This window comes from Corvus brachyrhynchos, unplaced genomic scaffold (genome assembly GCF_000691975.1).
Source record: "Corvus brachyrhynchos isolate BGI_N302 unplaced genomic scaffold, ASM69197v1 scaffold542, whole genome shotgun sequence".
Lineage (NCBI taxonomy): Eukaryota > Metazoa > Chordata > Aves > Passeriformes > Corvidae > Corvus > Corvus brachyrhynchos.
In genome coordinates, this window is record NW_008236766.1 from 792715 (window position 1) to 816495 (window position 23781).

Consider the following 23781-nt stretch of genomic DNA (forward strand, 5'->3'; position numbering starts at 1 on the left):
TCCTGTCTCCTTGTGACAGGGCACAATGAAAGATCCCACTCACTTGCACAGGAAAACACATTCCCAAAGCAGACAGCACGTGTCAACGGAAAGGTTTAAAAGTCTTGGCAGAGAGTTTGAACCATATTCTGTCTTTAACAAGGCATGAGCCAGTGGTGAGTAATGCAGTAAGAAATGTCCCAGCTGCTGGTTGCTAAACACCTGGGATCCTTTACAGAAATCCCTTATCCTGGACACGAGGCCTTCTTCCTCAGAAAAATCCAGGACAGCACAGCCTGGGGGCAAATGTGACCAAAAATTTAACTCAGTAGGACTGGGCACAATATCTTTGACAAGCACAGACTAAAAGAAGTGGTTTCTCATACTGTGATCCTCGGAGTACCTGCACTCAGTAGGGATGGGATCAAACTTTGGGAAGGGATGTTTTTGGGGAATTGGGCAAAGCAATTCTCTTGTGATGCAAGGACAAGGTAATGTTCACAAAAAAACCTGTTGAAAAAGCAGTAGGACATGGGACAAAATGTTCTTTAAAAGAAGAAGCAAGCATGGTGAGAAATTGGGATTTCAGCAGTTGTGTCTTCATGGGTGAATGTTTCAAGATTAAAGACATTGAAAGATACTGGATTCTGAACAATTTTGCCACAATCTCAAGAGGATTTGTCACATACGCAAATGTTCTGCAGTTTAAGTTATATTGGAAATAGTACAATACAAGGGCCTGTTCTCTGATTTCTTTTATGATTTAAGCTGGAAAAGGAGTTGCAGGAGATGCATTGTTTTCCAAACAATTTCCCTGTAACTTTAGAAAAAAACAAAATTGATTCCATCCACCCTAAGTGATCAAAACACTAACTTAGCTGCTCACTTGTCACTTCAGACATGCCAACCCGCTGCCACCCAGACACATTCCTTCCTACTTGGCTCTTCTGCTACCCACACAACAAAGTTCAAGCAGCTCCTCGGCATCATGGAAATTTTAAGCACTTCTCCTGTTTGTCTGACCTCTGTCTCAGCACTACCTGTGGTATTTTCTCTCTGCCAACACCAGTAGTATTGAAGTTCCCCTATTTGTCTCATCTTCTCCCTCTCCTTCTCCACACTCTCTTCAGGATCTTGTCCAGCCACAAGAGCTGGAAGGAATTATCCATTTATTGCTCGATAGGCACACTGGGGAATGTGGAATGGTAAGACTCCTATCTAGCCAGAGATATGAGCTAGGGTTTTATTCTCAGTGCTCACTGTGTTAGGTCAGAGCACCTTATGCTGACAAACACACGTGCAGGGCAATAGAACAAGTGCTGCTCATGCATGAACACCTTTTAATGCACCAAAGTGACAGCAGAGTAAGCGAGCAACAACAATATGCAAAAGTAACTCGCATTGGCTTCAGCAGCAGCAGCTTTTGAGGTGAAAGCACTAAGTGCACAGGTAACAGGACCCAGCAGTTGTGAAACACGAGCAAATAACAACATAATGGACAAAATCGCTCAGAATTTGGAAATGCTATTCCATGAGGGTCTCTTTTAATGCCTAGACCCCAGTGTACTCCACATTGTAGCAAATTTCCGACAGGCAGTGCTCTCTTGCCTGCTGAGTGAGACATCATCTCCCTGCTGAAAAGGGCTAAAGCAGCACTCCTCCTGGCAGTGGAATTAGCTAATGCCCAAGGCAGGGCTGGCACCCTCAGAGCTTTTGTCCAGTATTGAAATACTACTGTGTTTCTGCCCATAGGAAAATCTCCTCTGCAGAAACTTAAACGCATTTTGACTACAGAAGTCAGCATCTAAATCCAGAGCATATTCTGTAAAGGGAAATAAAGGGGAATTGACATGAAATGCCCAATTCTCACATTTGTTCCTAAGGCTAAACAATAAATTTTGTTTTCAAAAATATCTACGCTCTCCTTACTTTTGAGTTATAGCACTTACCCGAAGTAATAAAGGAAAACACACCATGATAAAAAGTCTGCAAAGTGCTCCTGCACACAGATCTTATTCCACTGCCTATTTTTCAGGCTTTATACTTTTCTAAAATTATATAAACTAAATGCTCTATTTTTAAACTAAATTATAAACCAGTCAAGCAATATTATATATATATATATACACACATGGATTTAAATTGTTGAGGGAAATTATCGCAGTACCTGGGCACAGTTTACATCATGCACCTCTGACTGAAATCTCCACAGAAACTGCTCCCTGCCCCTCCCAGCTATTGAAACAGCTATAGAAGAACCCTGAAAAGGGTAGCCAGGATACCGATTGCCAAGCGAAATTCCTGTGCCTGCCGTTAATGGAAGCCTGGAACAAAGAGGTGCATTTAATGCTGCTTCCTAAACTTTGCCAGATTCAGGCTCAGACAGATTTCTGGCAGGAGCAGGATGCCGAGCCAGGAGCCTGTCGCTGAGAATGACCTGCCCCCTCGTTCCCACGAGCTCCTCCCTTGGGACAGATGCAAGGGATGTGAAAACCCAGTCATTAATGGGGAAACAGAGCGTGGGGCGAGAGCAACCCTCACACTCGGGGCGAACAACAACTGGGCTCTTTGCACTGAACAGCAAACTTCTTGGAAAATCCTACAGGATTTAAAGATCAACACCACAAATTGGGTTCATCACAATGCAATCAGCTTCTACAGAACGACTTCCAAGATCTGTACAATTTAGTAAAGAAGGATGACCTTTCTCTAGGAATTTTTTATCCTGTCCTGTGGAGCTCTAACAGATATGCAGCTCTGGTTTACATTTTTAAGAAGATTTTGAAACCTTATACAAAGGCTATCACTGTTTTTCTCAACTGTCTGTGACTTTGCCAGGGAAATTGTGTTTCACTTTATGCAGTCGATACAAAAAAAAAAAAATGCTATTGGAAAACAAATGTTGCCTGTTGTCAGGAAAGATAAGGTAGAGCTGACCCTTGAAGCAGGTGGCCCACAGAGGTGCTGAGGTGCCTGCTGGAACTCTGGCGGGTCAGATGTGATATTGTATATTTGCAGCTTCAGCTTACTAGTGTCAAGCTTTCAACATGAATTAAAAACCAGAAAACACATGCTTTCCATCTCTTCTTATCAACTCAGTACCCTGTTTCACTGCACTACAAGCTCTGAATCTGCACATCCTGCTCCCCTTGGATAACTTTCTGTGCACTAGTTACATTGAAAAACAGGAAAATTTACTTTTATCCTGATTTCTCAACACTTGAGTTCCTAAAATTTCAGCCACAGATTGATATAAAGTCATTGCAAAGACGAAAGAAAACCCCAAGCTGAAAAAAACAATGCTTGATCTATAGATGTCACATCTCCTGTAGCAGATGGACACTGTGAGACAGAGCACATCGTACACACCTTATGTGGAGCTATTTCATCTTTGCATGTACTTAAAAGAAAAAATAAAGGAATGCAATCCTAAATTAGGTCGAATGTGTGCGGTTCAAATATTAGTCATACTGATATTCCAGAACTTGTAGCCAGTGAAAGTTCCACTGCCATTAAAACACCAAACATTCTGGTGGGCACTGTCCAATGATAAATGTTTTAAAAGATCTCTAAGGAAAAAACGATGGTATATCTTAATTTTTAATAAACATGCAAAATGTTTAGATATAGTACTGTTAGTTCTAAATTCTGAATAAAATTGCAAAATATCAATGTTCTACCTCGGGACTTCAGTACCAATGATTATAATGCGTACAATTTCCAATAATATGTTTTGCCGTGAGGGGTTTTTTCCTTTTAAACAAACAAAAAGAAAATCTGAATGGAGACAGAACAACAACAAAAAAAATCACTATAGTATTCTTTAGACTTCTTGAAATAGAAATGTCTCTTCTGTAAACCTAACCAGAACTGACATGTAATACAACAGATTTATACAGGAGGATATTCCTACCTGGCACTATTGACTCTATTTACAGAGGAGCAAAAATTAGAGTAAAATCTTCTAATCCGTAGGATGACACGAGTACTATGTGATGCAACTAAAATTTTACTAGAGGGTAAGTAATGATGCTGTGGCTTGTCTGTGATCATCCTAATAGGTGAGTGTGCTACATCATGAATGTGAAGTGCCTGTGGTGTGCTGTGACTGCAGATGGGCCATGATCTGTCGTGACTCTGATGTGACTGCAAAGGCACCACCAAACCTCCAGTCTCTGAGGTGACTTTATTGCCGTAGCTGTGGCACTGCCTCGATGTCACGCCCAGTCTCCTGCATTATCTCGGCATTTATAGGTACACACACGGTCTGAAGGCAAAGTTCCAGAGTTTAAACAGTCCTGGTGAATTCTAGAGGCTTAGTAACCCTGCAAAAATATTACATCCCTTTTATTCTGTAAATATTTTACAAGGCATTTTCAAGGACGTTGTGAGAAATTAATACGGCTAAAAGGGCTAGGGTTTGTCACCTAGACTTTTGCAGGTATTTAAATGTACAAAAATGCTAACAAATGGGGTTATCTTTTAAAATGCAAAAAAAAAAATACCCTTCAAACTGTGTATAGTAAAATACATTAAAGCCTGCAGCTTAGGGTATGTTCTCTTAGAATGCATGTTATCACTGCCACAGTTTAGGGGACTAGTATTTCAAAGGGAGGCTAGACCACCTGAAAATTATGATGAACATTAAAACACGGTATTTTTAAAAATACAACAAAATTTAGTTTAGCTCAGTTCTGGAATTTGGAGGGGAGGGATGAAGCTGAGCATAACTTTAAGCACTTAATAACATAACTGAAAAAAAACCAGTCTCCGTACTTCTGCATAACTGTGTCATCTCTAGATGTCAAAATTTATTCCTGTGGTTTCTTCTGCAGGATTTTCAAGTTCTGTAAGGTTTTCCATCTTTTACTGGCAAAATCCCATGAAACTAGAGGTCAGAAGTGACTTTATTAAATATAAACATTTGTGGGATTAATCTTCAGGAAGCAATTATTCATTTTCAGAAAAATGGAAGACAGACTTCTTAGAAAAGACATAAGTTTTGCCAATGAACAACTTCCAACTGGCATAGCAGAAAACATGACAAGAGATAAACTCAATGAGCTGGTTTGCAAGTCTAGATAAACAAAATTTACACAAATCTATCTTGCACTAAATGTGATTCGCAATTGTACTGTAGCACGAGAAACATCCTGGTAATTGTCAACTTGAGAGACTTCAATACATTGCATATAAACACTCTGAGGCCACATTTATAGTTAATGTAAACTTGAACACGTGTAAAATCACAGTACACTGAATTCTATGCGTACATAAAACATGAAATAAAATAAATCATGCCAATGCACAAAGCCTGAAATCTGTTCCTTGAACTTCATGCATATTCCATAAAACACAGATTCCATCCAATTTTTTAAAAAAACTATATTGTACTTTAGACCTTGAAAAGCAATGCAGAGAAAGTATTGGCAGGCTCAAATCTCTTACAGCCTGCTGGACTCCTCCCAAAGGACAGCATCATCATGAAATGCCAAACCTGAGCTAGTTGCCATCAGCCCAGCTCTCAGCCTTTGCATGTGCTTCATCCCAGACAGCCCCTAACCAAACTCTATTATGATCTCTTTCAATACTGAGCTAACATGCTATTTTTTTAAAAATTCCTCCATGTCTGCTATAAATGCAATTCTACAAAAAAAAACCTAAACAAACAAATAAACAAAAAACCCCACTACAACATGTCTTATTTCACAAGAATTAACTGTGAAAACTATTCTGCCATAGTTTTGAGGCGAAATCCCAGTTCAAACCACATTAAACCCCTCCATTCAGAAGTAGGGAGCCATGAAAACACTGCATCACTGTACACAAAACGTCTGCTTCTAGCTGTATATTACAATCAGGTAAGCAGTGTCCTGGGAAGCAGCAGGAGCCAGTCTGCTAGCAGGATTGGGAAGTCAAGGAACATGCAGAACTTGCCAAACATAGCACATGCACCCCTAGAAGCACAGAGAAAATTTCTTATTTACTGCAATGAGGGACAACATTTCTAGGGTGTTGGAGAGCTGTCTTCATGGAGAAACACTGGCAATTCTTCACTGCCTTTTTCTGAAAATGTCTGCTTGTTAAAGCCCAAGATGAAATGTCCAGAAGCACCAGCACAGCAGGCTGGTGATGAGAGCATTGCACTTGCAGGTGTGTATCTCAGAGGTGAGGACCTTGCTCCAAACCACCCAGAGGGAATGGTTTGGGGAAACCTCTAAGGGAGAGGTTTCCTCCTGCAAGGTAAACTCCCAAGCTGGCAGGCTTTTGGCTGCACAAGCACAGGTGTCTTTGCTGTATAGACAGGAAGCAAATGCTGGGAGAGTCTAGTTTTGCCACAACACGGAAAGGGAAAAGAACTCAGTCCCTGAAAACTGCAGGCTTTGAAAAGGTTTCCCCCAGAAACCGTACCACTAAATGCAAAACTGCAGCTCACTACACAGAAGGGAAAGGCAAGCTTGCCTCCCCCTTTCTTTTAATATTATTATCCCACATCAAAGAAAATATTTTGGCATAACCACTTTACATATTTACATTTCTGAAATAAAACATCTGCTCAGCACACTATTCAAACTCTTTTGGGGACCAATTCTACTTTCACAGATGCCCACACAACTGTGGAGAACTTGGTGATTAGAAATGTTAGAAAAATTGGACACACTTCCCAGGATTATTTTCCTGAGCTGGTTCTCTTCTGTTTTCTCACTCCCTCAGATCCTTTCCTCTCTACCCCTCCCCTTATATAACTGTGTCCCAATTTAAAAATCCATTTGCTGCATTTATGAAGACAGTTTTTCCCTTTGATAAAAGGTATCACCTGGTTTTGCTGAGAGATTTATTGGTCTGTATGAAAGCCTGGTCACTCTCCTTTCTTTCCAGGCCTGTCAGGGTTTCGGGTGCAGTATGCAGAAGTTTGTTGGATTCACAGTAAGTGAATCTGCTGCACTCACAGTTCTGTGCCTGTGACTGTATAATGGTACTTTTCCTTACCTGGGATAACAACTCTACCAAATGTGTTTCATTTTTTATCAAACTTGGGCTTTTTTAATAAGAGATATAAAACATTGATATTCCTATTACATCCCACGAGGGAAAAGAAACACCATTTGCTATAATCAGGGGAAATGTTTTATTGCCTAAGACATGCATTTATCTCCCTCACAAACAGAAGTCATAAAAAGAACATACAACTGGTTAAATGTTACTTGATGTACCTTAGGTCCCAACTGGTTTGCTTTAGGTCCTGCAGTGTCTTGTGGAATTAAATCCAGGCATGAACACAGGTTAATGCTTTTTCTTTCCTTTTAGCAGAACTCTGTCAGTCTGGCCCACACCCCAAGAGCTTTCACTTCAGACTAACCTGCAAGCAGCACTGTGGGTCTCTCCTTTACTTCTCCTTCCCAATGCTCCACCGATTCACCGCTGACTAATTAATTATAAACCTCTCTTCTTAAAGCTCTTATATAAATCTCTGTCCTTGTTGCCATCCTGCAGATCTATTCAGTGATCACACTCTTACTTACATCATGTAAGAAAGACTGGTCTGTCCCTTTTATCTGAAAGGCTGTTAAGGAGGCCCAAATTCTAAAGCTTTTTGTAATGAACTGTTCTTTCTTGAAGAGAGTTTACCATCAAGCATCCTTCCAGGTCTCATGAAGGGCTGCACTGCACAAACTGAGATGACAGTTGTCAGAAGGGAAAGCCAGTCCTTTCCTGAATAGAAAGAAGAATAGTTGTCTTTTCGCTTCTGTCCTTTCTCCATTGTACTTTCAAGGCACAACTGGAGCTCCTACAGCAACAGGTATTTTTCTTTGCTAAGATTCATTGTTGGATGCTCAACTGGTATTCTGAGTTCCTAATTCTAAACCCACTTCTCTCTTTTATAAACCTGCACGTTATTTGTATCTAAAGGACATCCTTTGTAAAGGCTGCAGTTTTCAGAAACTTGATTCCACTTTCTTCCAGGGCCTTCTATCTTCCTCTCCTCCTCCTCTCTGCCACAATGGGCTCTTAAAGAAATCTCTAATGTGTGTTGCTATTCAAAAATAAAGTCTGGCATTTGATCTTTTCTGTCCAGACTTCCTTCTCATTCTCCATTTTCCTGGATTCTGTCACAGGTTGCACTGTTAGCTTAACAGCCACTGTTTAACAGCATATATTGAAAATAACAGAAAAAATAAAAGCATCCAACACTGTGTTTCACTTTTATATTTGACATAGAATCATAAGCAAGTGGGGAAAGAGAATAATTTCAAGTTTTTCAAGTCTAACTTTCTTGGAATTCCATACTGCAAAATATGGACTGCAATCTGAATGACAAAATCAGCTAAAGAGTTCTGAATCTAAAATACATAAAAGGATCTTCTACAGCAGCGATTTTGTATTGGTCGGAAATTGTAGGGTTCCCAGTCTCAGATTTTAATTTTGTCCCTTATGCCATCGACTGCTTTTTAGAGATTTAATCTTAGGTATTTATGCTTTTCCCTTTGAAGCAAAGGGTTCATGTCCTCCTTAGCTAAAATCATGCTGTCCAGAGTTTTCCATGCTCAAATCTATGACTCAAACTATACTACAGCTCACCTAATATCCAGGCTTGAACAATGTAAGCCCTAGCTCATCAAGGGTTGTTCCAGTCAGTGTGATAGATGGAGAACACAAGATGAAAATTATCTTGGTCACAAAATCCATGGAAGCAAGTTTGCATGCAAATATCATGCAAATATCATGCATTATGGTGCAATAAATCAATTTTTTCTTAGCTGACAAAAAAAAAAAAAAAAAAAAAAAAAAAAAAAAAAAAAAAAAAAAACAAACAAAGAGAGAGAGAGATATCACTATTTTTTAAATATCTTCCAGAGATAGGGTGCTTTCATGTTTGGAGTTGGAAGAATGTTTTTAAAGGAGAACTTTACTAAAATTTTTGGGTGTACCAGCTTCTGCTCAGATGCAGCTAAGTGTTCGGGATTTCCAATTGCAGATCCATTCCATAGATTTATGAGTTCTCTAACACACTTTCATCATTACTCTATCCTTATGCCTGTGACATTTTGGGTGAGTGGGAATGCCAATTCCACAAAAAGACAAAAAAAATAACAGTTGACATTTTCAGTCATATGTGAGCAGGTTTAACTATGACTTAAGGTTGAAATTCAGCAAACCATCCCACTTCATTACTTTCTCTATTTTTTGATGTGAGGCTATTTATGGTGTGGTGGTATCAGGTTTTTGGGTGGTTTTTTCTTAATTATAGATCTGCATTTAAAGTTTAACTGAAGAATATCAAAATGAGTCTTTGGGTAGCTGGACTTAAAAATATCCAACATCAGCTCCATCACAGTTACAAAAAGCTTGTGCACAGTTTTTGGATCACATTTCCACTTCTCCAGTTCCAGAGAGAAATCATGACGGAGACCATAATGTGGTAAAGAGACATGTTAGCAAGCATAAAGAGACAGTTTGGAAAAACAAATCACTTTTTTCTTTTCCTTTTTAAGTATTACTCATTTCTCTCTGACCGTGTAAGACTGCAGAGAGTCACTGAGCAATGTCCTTCACAAAGCACTTCTTGCCAGCCCCCCTCTTAAGACTTTGTAAAATCTAATCTCTATTTGTGTGTTACCATTTCACCAAGGTTTCTGTTACAGGGCAGTACTGACAACATTTAAGTCACCTACTAGAGTTCTGACACTTCATCAGCATTTAACATGCCATTTGAACAACACTAAAATCTATTTGTACAAGCATACCAAGAGGTTAAGGCAAGTGGAAAAGTTACCAAGTTATTTCCTACCTCTGCCTTTGAAAAATCTGTTTCTGGGAAGGACACTTAGAAAAAAATAGCTACAGCTTCTATCCCCTGCCCTCCCAATTAGGAGCATGAGCAAGATTCCACGGCTCTATAGCATGCTGTCTGCGCTTCCTGTGCACTAGATCCATTAGTTGTTTGCTGGGGGAAGCAAAATTAGAAATGTTTTATTATGATTTCCAAATTACTGTGTAACAAATGCTTCAATAATCCTTACAGCACAAAAAAAAACCTCTGTTTTGCCCAACAAGCAACTGACAGGTTTCTAATGCAGCTCCATTAAAGCTCTTTCCTGAGTGCGAGAGGCACTTTTTAACTAGCTCCTCAGGGCATTGTTAGATATCATTGCTTACAGCCACTGCGAGCCACTGTGCCATAGCAGTGCTTCCCACTTCCTCCTGATCAGTCTAACACGAGAGGTGACTTTAAGCACAAGGAAAAGTCTCAACCAGCCAAGATACCAGCTGTAAGAATGTCTCTTTATGTACAACAGGAGCCCAGAATGAAAGCACAGCCTTCTGGAGAAAGACGGCACGCGGGGCATTGGATGGAAATAAAGAACAACTTCCATGGGTGTCTTTTCTTAGGTTAGTAAATTGCAGGTGCTTGGAGTCATTTTAAAATGGGGAAATAATAGTTTATTATTCTATGCTTAAAGCATACACTAGTCTACTAAATGAGTAAACTTGAAGTAAATCTCAAAGTCATCTTCTCTATAGGAGTTGATCCGTTTAATCTAAACATGAAAAATGAGGAATTAGACAGGCAACAGAATGCATATTTTTGAAGCAGAGATAAATAAATACATAATCAAGTATTTTTAGTAAAGAAGATAACTGTCATGAATTTTACAGCTCTTCCAAGTCAGAATTTGTGGAGATCAGATTCAGAGGTATTAATTTACCTTCAACAGTCAAAGGCACACAAACAGTTCTTGTTGAATAAATCCTTGATAGCTATCAAAAGCTGCATCCAAAGTTCAGATGCTTATTTGCAACAAATCATGTCGACACTGTCAGCTCTTATTGCCCAGCTCTACTGGGAGACTGCTAATAAAGCAAACGTGAAATCTCGGCCAGTGTCAGGCTGTTTTCAGGACAGATGGGAGACACACAGCCTCCTAGACCCAGGGAGAACATGGAATTAATTAACCAAAACCATTCCAAAGCCACATGACTACCAGTGCATCATTTCAGAAATGGAGTGAGGGGGTAAGTCACCCTATTCCTCGTCAACAGCACCTGGAGTTTCCCATTCCGTGTGCTCCCTTCCTGCTGGGGAGGGAACCAGCTGAGAAAATCTGGGCAGCCTCTCAGCAAGTGCTATTTGATTCCTAAGCCTGAAGGCCACTTCCTACCACAGTGACACAAGGGGTTAATGCTGTTGATCCTGGTTCTCTCTACTGCATTTTGGTTTTTCGGGTTTGTTGCTTTAATCCCTCAAAGTCACCAGAAGAGATCTAAGGCAAAATTGCAAAGATGAATATGAACTCTTCCCCAACACTCAACACTCATAAGAATACAGGACAAGAAAAGATATTGCAGATATCAACCAGAGCTAGAGGAGCATGTGGTAGTAGAAAAGGAAAATATCAGGCACTTTTGGAGAAGACGACTGATACGGTTACAATGTGATTGAGTTCTCCACAATGGAGATAGATGACCATTTACTTTCTTCATTTATCTGCTCACATCTGCACTTTACATTTCAACAAGCTGAAACTCTTGCATCGTCCCATTTATCTAAGGAGCTAAAGGCAGCACACAATCCACATGGAAAAAAAACCATGGCCCTGGGATATTTGTTGAGCAGTTTTTCAGTAAATCTTATTTATTTCCTCCGAGTCCTCAATATCTAAAGCCTTTATGTATTCATTATCAGCAACATGTCGAGTAATGTGATAACTTGACAAGGTTCTATTGAAGCAGCTTAGTGGGACATACAGTACTTATGCTGCCTGATAAGAAAACATTCAGAAAGGTCATATCCTCTGTTGTATTCCCTATCTCTCTGGGCAGCAGCAGTTTGGGTTTCTCTGAAAACTAAAGTTTGAAAATATTCCTGGTAAAAGGGAGTGAAAAGTAGTCTGGTCACATTAGCACAACAACAATCAGCTGCTATTAATATTTACGTTACTTTCCAAAACTGGGTATTAAAATAAAAACCCTCGCCAAAAAGTTAACCGTGATGACTGGGTGCGATTATGACACAAGCAGCTGGACAGCTCAGCATAGCTGTTAGACCTGGGATATCACGGCAATGTCCCTCTGAATGGCTCCTGGAACAGCAGCATGGATCCCACCTTGCCTGCTCACCTTGCTCCTGTACATCCACTGCTAAGTGGTGTAGGGAGCCAAACCAGATTTAGAACACAACAGAGCAGAACACGCACCTTGGCCGTGCCTGACTTGGACTTACACAAGTAGCAAGGAGTAACTCTGTTTGGAAAGTCTTGTGGTGTTGGAGACCTGCAAGAGCTTGTTTGGGGCCACCTCAGGACACAACAGACGAGCAGCAATGCTCAAGCCCCTGATATGCCTCACAGCTGGAGGTTCACTAAAAAATATTGTGGAGCTGCTTTTGTCACACGATCTCGTGAGCTGCACTTTCTGTGGCTCCAAGGGAAGCTTGGCCAAACAAAGAAAATCCTGCTGTTCAGGTAAAAAAACAACAAATGACAGCCCAGCAACCTCTGTTATAACGACACCACCAGTTACAAATAAGCTATTTCAGAGCTATTACTCTATTTTGGGCACACACTGTCTATATGATATACAGCCTGATATTATTTGGGATATGGGGACACATTCAGTTCGATGTGTAACACGTACGTGTTTTGTCACAAAATCTTTATATATAGGCCCACTACAAATATTAAAAGTAACTTTGAAAGGCATTTTCTCTAAGCAGTAATTTATTGTAGTTAGAAGTCTTCTTTATTTTCCAACATGCCTTGCTGCTTATTTCATTGAACACATTCAGGTTGTCTTTGTCATTACATTCCTCTGTCACTTATTTCAGCTTGCGCATGCAGCCTGATTTCAAGCAAGTTTTACACACAGAAAATACAAACATCATTATTGGACTTTATTAGATACAATGCTACTGAACTTCAGTAAAAACACTGTCTGGTTGTAAACCTGGATCACAGCTGGATGTCACAAGCAAAATAGTGAAATGAGTAATGAGGTGGAAGGGAAAAAACCCAACACTATTAAACAAATTAAAGAATCATCATTTACATAAATACCTGCTCATACTTAAATCCTTCAAAAGATAATAATTTAAAATCCTGGTAAATACTGCAGCTCAGTTTGCCAAGGGTCAAAAGCACTTGTTTTTTTCCCCTTCACTTATAATGCTGTTGGGATCAGAATCAGTAGATTAAAGAGTTGCTGTCAGCTGCTCTGCCTGAGGGAGGGTTTTCCTTGTCATGAGATGAGGGTCTGCACTTGAAAACATGAGGCAAGTGGAAAGATGAGCACCTGTAACAATCATTTTTCTAATTCTGACTGAAAATCAGCCTGACCATCAGTTCTTGGTGCACTTTTATTAAGTCTCACTTGATGACAGATGCCTAATTATTCTTCTTATTGGCAACTTCTACAAACAAGACTTAATTCTGGGATGCAGTCAGCAAATGGCAGCAGATTCCAGAAGGAGAGTGAAACACTGCCCTTAATTTGTGATGTCAAGCCCTTTATGGCCACAACTACCAGCCAGTTAATCAGAGGTATCATCTCAGGTAACACAGCAGCTTCTGCTTGCAATCAAAGCTGCTCTCACACCAAGGTACAACTCCACATGAGCTGTAGCTGAAGACAGAGTGCCTCCGTGCACAGCAGGGGTGGGGGAGCAAGTAGCAGAATTGTCCCATATTTTATTGGCAAATAATGACTTTATCAGATCAGAGGACAAATTTTAGCTCAAGGTGAAGTTGACACCATGCTACTTTTGAAGATGAAAGGAAATTAATCTGATTTTGACTTTGTGCCTGGTTCTCTTTACAGCATCTCACCAGGATGCCTGGGACTACAAGAATATGTAGATTCTCACTGGGCATAAATCTTGTGCTAGGGCTCACCATTGATCTTCAGACTTAAACTCTATGGCTTTTCAATAATTTCACCTGTGGTCCTGTTGTGATAGTTATCTACTGCCTCTTTTTTCTTTTTTTTTTTCTTTTTTTTTTTTAAGAGATTAGTAACAATTGAAATCCTCATAACAAGGGTCTTATAAGCATAGACACAGTTCTTATTCAATTAATAATCTCTGTATGCTCCAATGTCCACACTGGGGGGAAAAAAAAAAGAAAGGCAAACTTTTCCATTGATAACATAATTTCATCATTTTCTGAGCCTTTACATGTAATACAAGAGAGATCTTTTCCCTAACAAAAAAAAAAAAAAGGTGGGGTCAGAGACTGATGTCCAAATTTTTAACGGCAAAATGTTAATTGGGGATTGAAACTGTTAATAAACTATATCAAAGAGTTTTAATCACATGAGGATGTCTAATTAAATTAAAAGGTTTTCACAGGGAGTGTCTTTGACCTGTTTGTTCAAATTCAAGACCAGTGATTGAAATCTCAGCGTAGGGATCCCAGGATTTGAAAGCTTTGGGATTCCCCTCTGGCCACCTCTGATTCTTATTGGATTCCCTACCTACCTCATGCAAAAACATAAGAGGGAGATCTCCAGGTACTTGTCCTGAGCACTACCCAGTTTGGCTACAGTTTTGAGATGCAACAGTAGGGAACTGAAAGCTAGACTGAAAAGGAGATTCTGTGCAGGGGAAGGTAAATGACTGTAACATCAAGGCTGCTGCACGTAGTAATTTCTTGAAGCAGAAATATGTACTTGGCTGCATTTTCCAAAAGTTGTCAGAAAACCCAGTATTTGCTTATCCTATAAGTTTGCCCTCACCCTGTTTAATGTTTTAAACATACAGCAGGCTTCAGCTATGTAGAAGGATCTTTTTGAACTTGTACGGCTCAGAAAAAAAACATACATTCATGGAAATAGATTCAGTTCCACTTCAAGAAATTTGCAGTCTAAGTACCTGCAAGATCCTCAAGATTTTTATTGTTTTAAACAACTAAATCTAAATTTGAGGGTCTCAAATTTAACAGAGTTCTTAAGCAGAGTCCTCGGAAGGTGTAAACCAGCCTTGCTTCACCATTCTCAGCAAATGCACTGAAACTTGACATTAGGGGACAGAAACCCTAAAGCACAGTGAGCCATCTTCTCAAGAGTTACAGCTCCTTTTCTGGGGAGTGATTGTCATAAAATGTTTGTACAGCAGCCAGCATGCCCAGGATGTGACCTCAGCTAGGATCCCTACCCCGTTAGAAATAAAAATTATCTTAGGAGACACTGGAAATAACATTAGTCTGCTTCAGGTTAGGCATAATTAAACTTCCTAGAAATGAGTTCAGATACGCAATTCTTGAACAGAGGAGCAAGGAGAAGCCAGGCACGACAGTCAGGCATGCACTGTAAAACCTGCTGTAGGTAAAAACCTGTCTCCTGAGCTCCAACAGGAGAATCAAAAGAGAGAGGAGAGTGCCTACACACAAAAGTTGGAGTTGTAAAGCAAAGCTCACTCAATCATTCTCGGTGATAAGCTTAGACAGATGGGGTGCGAGCAGGGGGCCTTTAATGTGCATTCCTGTGTGTATCTGAGGTTTTGTAGGGTGTACCTCAAGGAATACAAAACATGAAGTTTTCTGAGCATGTGAATTAAGAACCTCAGGGAGCAGAAGAAATATTGATTAGACACAGTATGCTGTTCAGTGCAGAAAAGTACAGGAGATAGCCACCAAGAGGGATTTCAAACCTGAAACGCCAGGGTAGGACTTTCATCACCTATTGGCAAAGCTAGCCAGGCTCAGACAATTTTCTCATTCATTTCAAAATAGCTTTACAATATTTGTGACAAGAGTAGAAAGGGTCAAACACCTTCATCTTGACCAGGTGCAAGATAGGTCCCACAAGAAACTTCTTGATTGAATCAGGTTGATCCTCAGTTTATAAAAATAATAGAAGACCTACAAGATTTTTGTTTTAAAGTGAGCGAGGGATGTCTGGCTTGTAGTAAGGAGGAAAGCTTTCCTTTATTATTTGTTTCTAGAGCAAGAACTAAATTACGAACAAAAATCTTAACCAGAGTTTTCAAGAATTAGTCCAGCTCAACCTCATCTAATATTATTAATCAATTTCTTTTTTCCATCCAGAAACTCTGAGAAGATTTCTGATGACTAACCTCAAGTTTGACAGATTTTTAATAGCATGTGACTGTCAGGCCATTTCACATTTTTGTATTCAGATATAGGTTTCTTGGAGAGGAAAAGAGGAATGAGAGTGTGATGGAAACCTGAAGAAAGAGAGAAGAGGTTGGTGATGGGCTGAAGAGAGGAAATAAGGCAAATACTCAATTTTTATCTTTAAACTATTTTTCAACAGTATCAAACCAATATTTTTTAGTTTTCTCATTTTTGCATTATTCAGAACCAAGTAGACACAAAAACTGGTTGGGAATTGTATATATAGAAAACTTCATTTTTAAATGGTTCTTAGAAGTTACAAGAGTGTGAAAACAGAAGCTTGGCAGAGTAGCCCAGAAAGCCTCAACAACTGCGATCACTTACCAGAAAAGCTGAAATAACAGACGTAGTTCCATGCAGTCTATATAAGCCACACAAAAATCTGGATCTCTTTGAAAGAATAGTCATCATAAACATGAAAATTTAACAAAAATGTTAGTCCTTGTCTCGGTGGTTACTGTAGAAGTCAGTGTAAAACTAACGTTTCTAAATTCATTTTAAGAGCTTCAGAGAAAGAAAACATGAGGACAAGCCACCAACACAGCCACATGGCTGTCTGAGACCCACACCAACAGGAAATCGTGGTCAATTTTCAAGCAGAATCCTATACAGATTTCTAACAATTACCAAACAAGCACTGAGTGCCCAATCTACTTCCTAAAACTTGAATTAGATATGCCAAAAGCTGAGAGAGAAATTGTAGACCTCCATATCTCCTCACTTATGAATCAATAGAGCCTTCATGAATCCAGCCCTGTGCCATGGCAAGGATCTGAGCATTCGACATTATTACTGTACTGTAGTTCATTTAATGCTGCAACTATAGTTCATTTAATGCTGTGCTGGCTTCTCTTGCATTTTGCTCATATAAAAGTTAAGTATCCACTACAAAAATGAATCATCTAAACTCCAGGTAAAAGCTATCACAGTATGAAAGTAGAGATCATGCTGTGAAAATGATATCAAATGTTATATAAAAAGAGCTATCCTACTGAAAGTGTTTGTGGTTTGTAGTTTACCTCCTGTTAGCAGCTCTCTCTGTATTGATTTCAAAAACCTGTTCAGAAAGCTAAATTCAGAATTTTTATAAAAGTATTGAAGAGTGCAGCCTGTTAACATCTTTTCATAAGTGAAGAAACAATATATATTAAGCACATGTACACACAGATTCTATAATAAGAATATTAGGGCTGTAAAGCAAAGCAGTCAGAAGTTTTCAGGTGCCGTAATTGAGATCCTCTGCACTACCTTAACTCAGTGCCCAACCCTGCACACGTCCATGATGACTGCACAGCTCTTCCCCAGATGATCTCAACACCATCCATACCAAACCCACACTCTGAATTTGTCCTCATCAGTAAAAGGAGACTCCCTGCATATCCCATCTTCAGTCAAAGACGAGGAGAAAAGAGAGCAATAAGGCAAAGAACTAAAGTAATGAATGGTCACAGGGTTAACTCTCTGCAGTTCTGCCCTAGCAGATTATAGCTGGTCTCCAGCGTGGAAGACAAGCTCACCTTCTCATGGCACTCATTATTTGTAGTACCTTCACCTTCTGTGTCCTGAGAAAGAGGTTCATGTCATAAGAGACTGTGTGCCTAGCAGCTGCAAACCAGCATCAGGGGTGGTCTGGTTTGAACATATAGCATGACCTACACTATGGAGAGCCAGGAAAACATCACACTCGACCATCCTGTATCCCCTTTTTCCACATGTGCGAGTAGAGAGCCTTACCACACATCTTGGAGCAAGTGAAAATAAATGTTATTGTTTTCAAAACAGAGAGCAATGAAAAACCCATGAGGAAATCAGTGATTCTGTGTTGGTCTTGAGCATTCTGCAGTAAGGCAGGCCTGGGACTACCCGTGCAACAGAGAGAATAAAACAACTTAAAGCTGGACTCATTCAGCAATCACCTTCTACTTAGTGCACAGAACAATGCAGGGGTCCATGGGAAAAGCAGTGTGTGACCATGTAATTAGAGACAGTATCAAAATGTATACACACAAGGGGGCCCAATTAAGGCTTCACGGACAGCATTATTCTTTTTCCTTTTCCTTTTTTTTTTTATAGTGCTTGGTTTTATTGCAACGTTCATGGTCTTGTACCCTTTTATCTATAATTTCATAGGTTGCTTAAAAAAAAAAAATACAGAAAGGGAGAGAAAAGAAAGCCTGAAAAAAATCTATTGTATGCAATGGCAGTGATACTGAAATACAGGGCTGGCACTTCATGGTCCACAGCAGAGGCTTTGGCCACGTGAGTGGAAAGAGCAATGTCTGAGTCTGCACGTGGAGCAGGCTGAAGGGAGGCTGTGCTGGGATGCACACAGCTTTCCCTGGAAATACTGCAGCACTGGAACACAGGGCACCATGTAGCTCAGCTTTGCCGCTCAGGTCTGTCTTTGGTGGCCTTTTGCTGCTTTCCACTGCAAATACTTTTCTCTCGTGTTCTTCCTCCCACTCCCAGTCGTTGCCTTGCGCCAATATTTTTGCAAATGCAACCCCTAAATTCCTCCAGTCTGAGTTTCCCATTCTAACCTTCTATTTAGTGCTGTGTTCTATGGCTTGTTCAGATTCACCCTAGGAGTACCTATTCCTCTTCTTACCCCTATTTGTTAGTCCCAGCCTCTCTACTACACATTACCGTCAGGTTTCTCTTTCCTTTCTGACTCCTATCCCAAACTATATCCACACTCCTCCAATTTTTCTGCCACCTCTTATGTCAGTGGCAGCACCCCTACTTCCACATGAGTTCTTTCTTGCTCCCTTTGAGGTCTCATCCTACCCAAGTCCTTTTACAGCTCCTCAGCCCTACAGCTAAGGACGTTTTCCTCCACCTTGCTCTGAGCAGCTGTAAAAAGAGAACCTCAAAAGCCCAGGAGCATGTCCTCACTTTCAGCCTTGTTTGCTTGCACAGTACTTGGAACCAGGAGCTGAATCCCCCACCTCAGCATCTCCAGCACCAAGCGCTGCACTACTCTGAGCCAGCATATGCTGAAACTCCCAGTGCTTGATGCCACAGTAGCCTAAAATTTTACAAGAAGTGATCCCTGGCAAGATTTTCCTCAATGCCTGCAATACCATGCTTGGTGTGTGCTGTACAGACAATAATTTCAGATACCAAATCTCTACTGAGCAAGTGAAAAAACAGATTTTTCAGTGTTTTCCTTAAGGGATTTTCACTGGAACAGCAAAAGATAATGATCCTACAAAACTTTTAGATTGAGGCTGAAGAACAGTATGATGGAACTGATCAAACATGTATACGAACACGCAAAGTTTACTTTGCCTTCTTTCTTTCTGAAAAGAATAGGATTTTTTTTTCATTTCAAACAGACAGAAGTGGGCTCAGGCAGGCATCCAAAATAGAAAATTTCAGCACAGACAGTACTGAAATAAGTAACTCTAAGTTATGTTTTAAAATAGGTCACTTGTGACATTAACTGTTATGCTATTAGCTTCTTTTATTGTATGTATGAAGGGGGAGAGAAGGGCTTGTATATGCATTTCCAGACTTACAGAAGAAAAAATTGAAGCACCACCCAAACAAGAACTTATATTTGACACAATTTAGTCCCAGTCTGAGATCCAATAGGCAGGTCAATGCCCAAAATATCAACTTAAAGGAAGCTGAAGTACCACCTTTGACTTGCACTGTGAAAAACATCATTTGACTTCTAAGTAGTAAAGATCACTGGATGTGGATACTTGGGAACTCATGACATAAATATGAATGAATTGTAGTTAGTAAAAATGGAGGGAACCAAGAAAACAGGTTATTTCTTTGGATACAAACAGATGTGATTTTACCAAATAAGACAGACAGAAAAACTGCAGCTAAATACTGGAAATTTTGTATATGTCAAATGCATGCCCCAGAAACAGGCACCTCTTTGCTTCCAAGGTCTACCCACATGAATTGTATGTGCCTTTTCCCAGTGTATCAATCCTTTCTGCTTCTCCCCTACCCAGCAAGGTCCCACAGCTATCCAGGGAAGCTATCTCCAGTGAGCCCTGTGCTCCTCTGATCTGTGATCCAGACAACAGCTCCATGGTTACACAACTGGACCTGGGAATCACTTCTTACCTCGCTGTTTCAGCAGCCACAAAAGAGACAAGTGCTTAATTACGAAGGAGAAACTTACTGGGTTTCACCTCAGTAACTTACAGAGCTGACATAATGCCCAAATATTGCACGTATTACATAGCCAGCATGCTGAACATCACCTGGATTAGACAAAGTCAGATGCAGGGCACACACACACCTACAAATGCACACCTACAACATTTACTCCATTCTCCAAAATAACCACTTTTTAAGGACAGCTATTAGGAGTTTGCCTTGCTTGGAGAAAACAGATGTTACACCCTTGAAAGGCCAGTATCTATTTATGTTCACAGCTATGCACTGACAATGATTTCTCTGCTCCTTCCACACCAAAATATCTCCGCTGCTTCAGTTATTTTTGCTTTTATCTTTTGGGTAGTACTTTGAGCTTTTATATAAAGGACAGTTGGCATCTCACCTTCCTAAAGCCAGATTTCTCTGCTCCTCTGAAGAATTTGTCTCCCAAAGTATTCTTCAAGCATGCCTAATATCTCCTGAAAAATCACATTCCCTAGTAAATACAGTACACAGGGTGACAAATTCATCCCCAAAAGGCAGAAATAAAATGAATGAGGATTCAAACAGCAGAAAGCCTGCAGAGGAGCCCAGCTGCTATGATTCAGTGCTCTGTAGGACCCATGAATTTCCAAAGGAAACCACAACTACACAAGAACTCGATAGAGAAACAGTCTCAGACATAAGGTTTTCTACAAAGATAGCTCAGCTGAGAATCAGCAGGGATTCTTTCCCACTCTGCAATTAATGCACTTGTTAGTCTCTGACACACCCGGAGTGATCCGTGGCCATTTTCCCCGCAAGATCCGGCAGGATGGAGGGAAGGAGGATGAGCACCACTGCACAGTAACACAGGCACTGAGGAAAATCCTTTGTTATCCCAGTAGCCACTAAGTGAAGCTACAAAGTAGGAAAGGTAAAGGAAACTTTTGGGTTGATTCTTGAAGCACCTTTGATGCTCTCAGAAATGCTGTTTAAATTCCCACTCACAAAGGAAAATAGGAAGTGCCAAAGTAATAACTCTGGTTGTCCATTTCTTTACTGGACTAACCTCAGCACCTTGATCTACTTAATAAATGGTTGAACGATTTTTCTCTTACAAGGAGTCATTTTATTACAGTTGTTTCCCAATCCTATGTCCAGTAATTGTGTTGTGCCCCACGGTATATCCCTACAAGTGCATAGCCAGGACTATCACTGTTATGAGACCTTGAGTACAGCTGAATCTCTGGAGGGGAAGTCTCTGGAAAGCAGTTGGGACTGCTGACTGGAAGGTCAGGAGATGAAGTGTTAACTCAAACTGTGAAGTGACTGCTCAGCCACCAATGAGTTGAAAATGTCACAATGCTTTCTGACCAGAACCAGAAACTGCTACATCCAGGAGATAGACTGAGTTTTTACCTGGCTGTCACTGTGAAATAATTGTATTGGGTTTCCAAGGAATCCCCTTTGTTCATCTAATCCATTTTGTTTCAAGCTAACAAAGGGAGAGCCAGTATCAATCTATTACAAACAGTGATATCACACAGAGAAAACTCCCAATGCCAAAAGCACTGTCATCCAAGCCCAGTGTCAAGGAGAGAGCTCTGCCATGGTTAGACCTCAGTCCTGGTAATGCCAGGGTGAAACAACCTAAATCCAGAGTAGGCTCTCACAGTTTCTCTAGAAGCAGCCTGGAGATTCCTTAACCTTGCTCCCCACACAGCCAGGGGACTGAAATAATTGTTCTCATGATACATTCAACAGAGTTTTTTTGCAATGTCCTCTACATAGGGCTGCTTTTTAGAGCTATCTTGAAAACTCCACTTTTGCAGAAAATATTATCTATCCAGTGCCATTTCTCAGACTCAGCGTGCCTCAGTAATCTATGATCTAATATAGTGGTTCCACACTACCATAAGATGTTTGATGCTTTTGTCTGAACATCAAAGAACTGGGAAGCTTGGAGCTGTTCCCTCCATCCCCACAGCCATCACTGACATCATGAAAGTCATGACTCTTACCACAACCACAAGTTCTGCATGTAGAGCATTCTTAATGATGTCCTCAGCACCAGAGCAGACCCCATCTATTGTATGGAACAGGCCCAGACTGATGCCATGATGATTTTTTGCCTTTTCTTTCATACCCCTTTTGTACCCTTTTACAACTTCTGTATTCGTAGTGCTTTTTCCCTACATTCTTGGACTTGTTTGTTCAGCTAGGAGACTAAACATTTTAGAAGCTTCGTAGTTAGGGATCAGTGTGCCCCAGACCCCAAGGTCCTCTCCAGAACACATTCTGTAAACTAAGACAGAACCATCCAGGGGAAGGTTCCTTGGGGAGGGGGGCTCACTTGAGCCTCTCATTGGCGAATCTTTGATAGATCTGCTAATTAGTAACACCTATAATGTTAGGCCAGACCTTTTGGGGGGTGCATTGCGGTGTGCATTGGGGTGCATTCGACTTGGATGTGGTGCACCTAAAGATCCTTAAAATAAATACCAAGGTAAAATCCCTTTTTTCCTTCTAACTTTGTTTGACTCTTGAATTTAAGACCAGGAAAAGGCATCAAGACCACTGACCCTTTTACTAAACCATAAGTCTCTTGTATTTACAGAGAAGTAGTTCTTAACAGACATTTCATTTATGTAATTTAGGGACGCAGTACTTTGGGAGAGGCTGGAATTTCTGTACAACCAGGACACTTAGAAACGCCTCATTCAGGCACATGGCAAGGAAGGAGCAATAGGCAGAGTCACACATGGGCCTAGTTGAAAGCACAATGAAATCATCAAAGTGTTCCAAATTCATTGCACATTTAAGACAACATCAGGGATTGTGGTCATTACCTCTTCTCACAAATGAGCTGAAAGAATCCCCTTCTACCACAGTCAGTGGGAAGATGAGCCTGACTCAGCATTAAGGATCAAATTAAGGTAGACTATTCCATTAGAATCTCAGATCTTTGTGCACAATTCAATTCTAAACACTATATTAAGGGATGTGAATGTAGCTGTTTATCACAGGATCTTTGATTAGTCATGCAATAATATTTTGTGATTTCCATATGCGCAAGCCCATGACAAGGCACTCAAGTCAGTTAGCCAAAGAGCATCTGCAGTGCATGCCTAAGGACAGAAATCCAAAATACATGACTTCTCCTTGTTCCCAGTTAAGGTGGGAACATAAAGAGAGTGCATGAAATGCTTTGCGGAACATATTTCCAAATTTTGGGATTTGCCTTGGCTACAATGCACACAGATGTTTTCCTGCAATTATGCAGCGCTCCAATAATACCATAATATTTATAAAAGCCCTAACTAGAATCATTAGATAGTTCATTGAAACTCTTGTTTCTTCAAAGCTATTGTAGCACAAACTTCCCCTGACTGATTGCACAGATCAAGATTTTTGACTTTTAAGACCTTTCCAAAACACTCCCCTGCAGTACCGCCATCAGTTCCACGAGATGTTAGCAATTTGGTTCCTGAAAGATGGAGAAGTTAAAAGCTTCTTTCATCAAGATCGGTTAAAATTAAGCCATATGGCTCCCAAGCATTAAAAA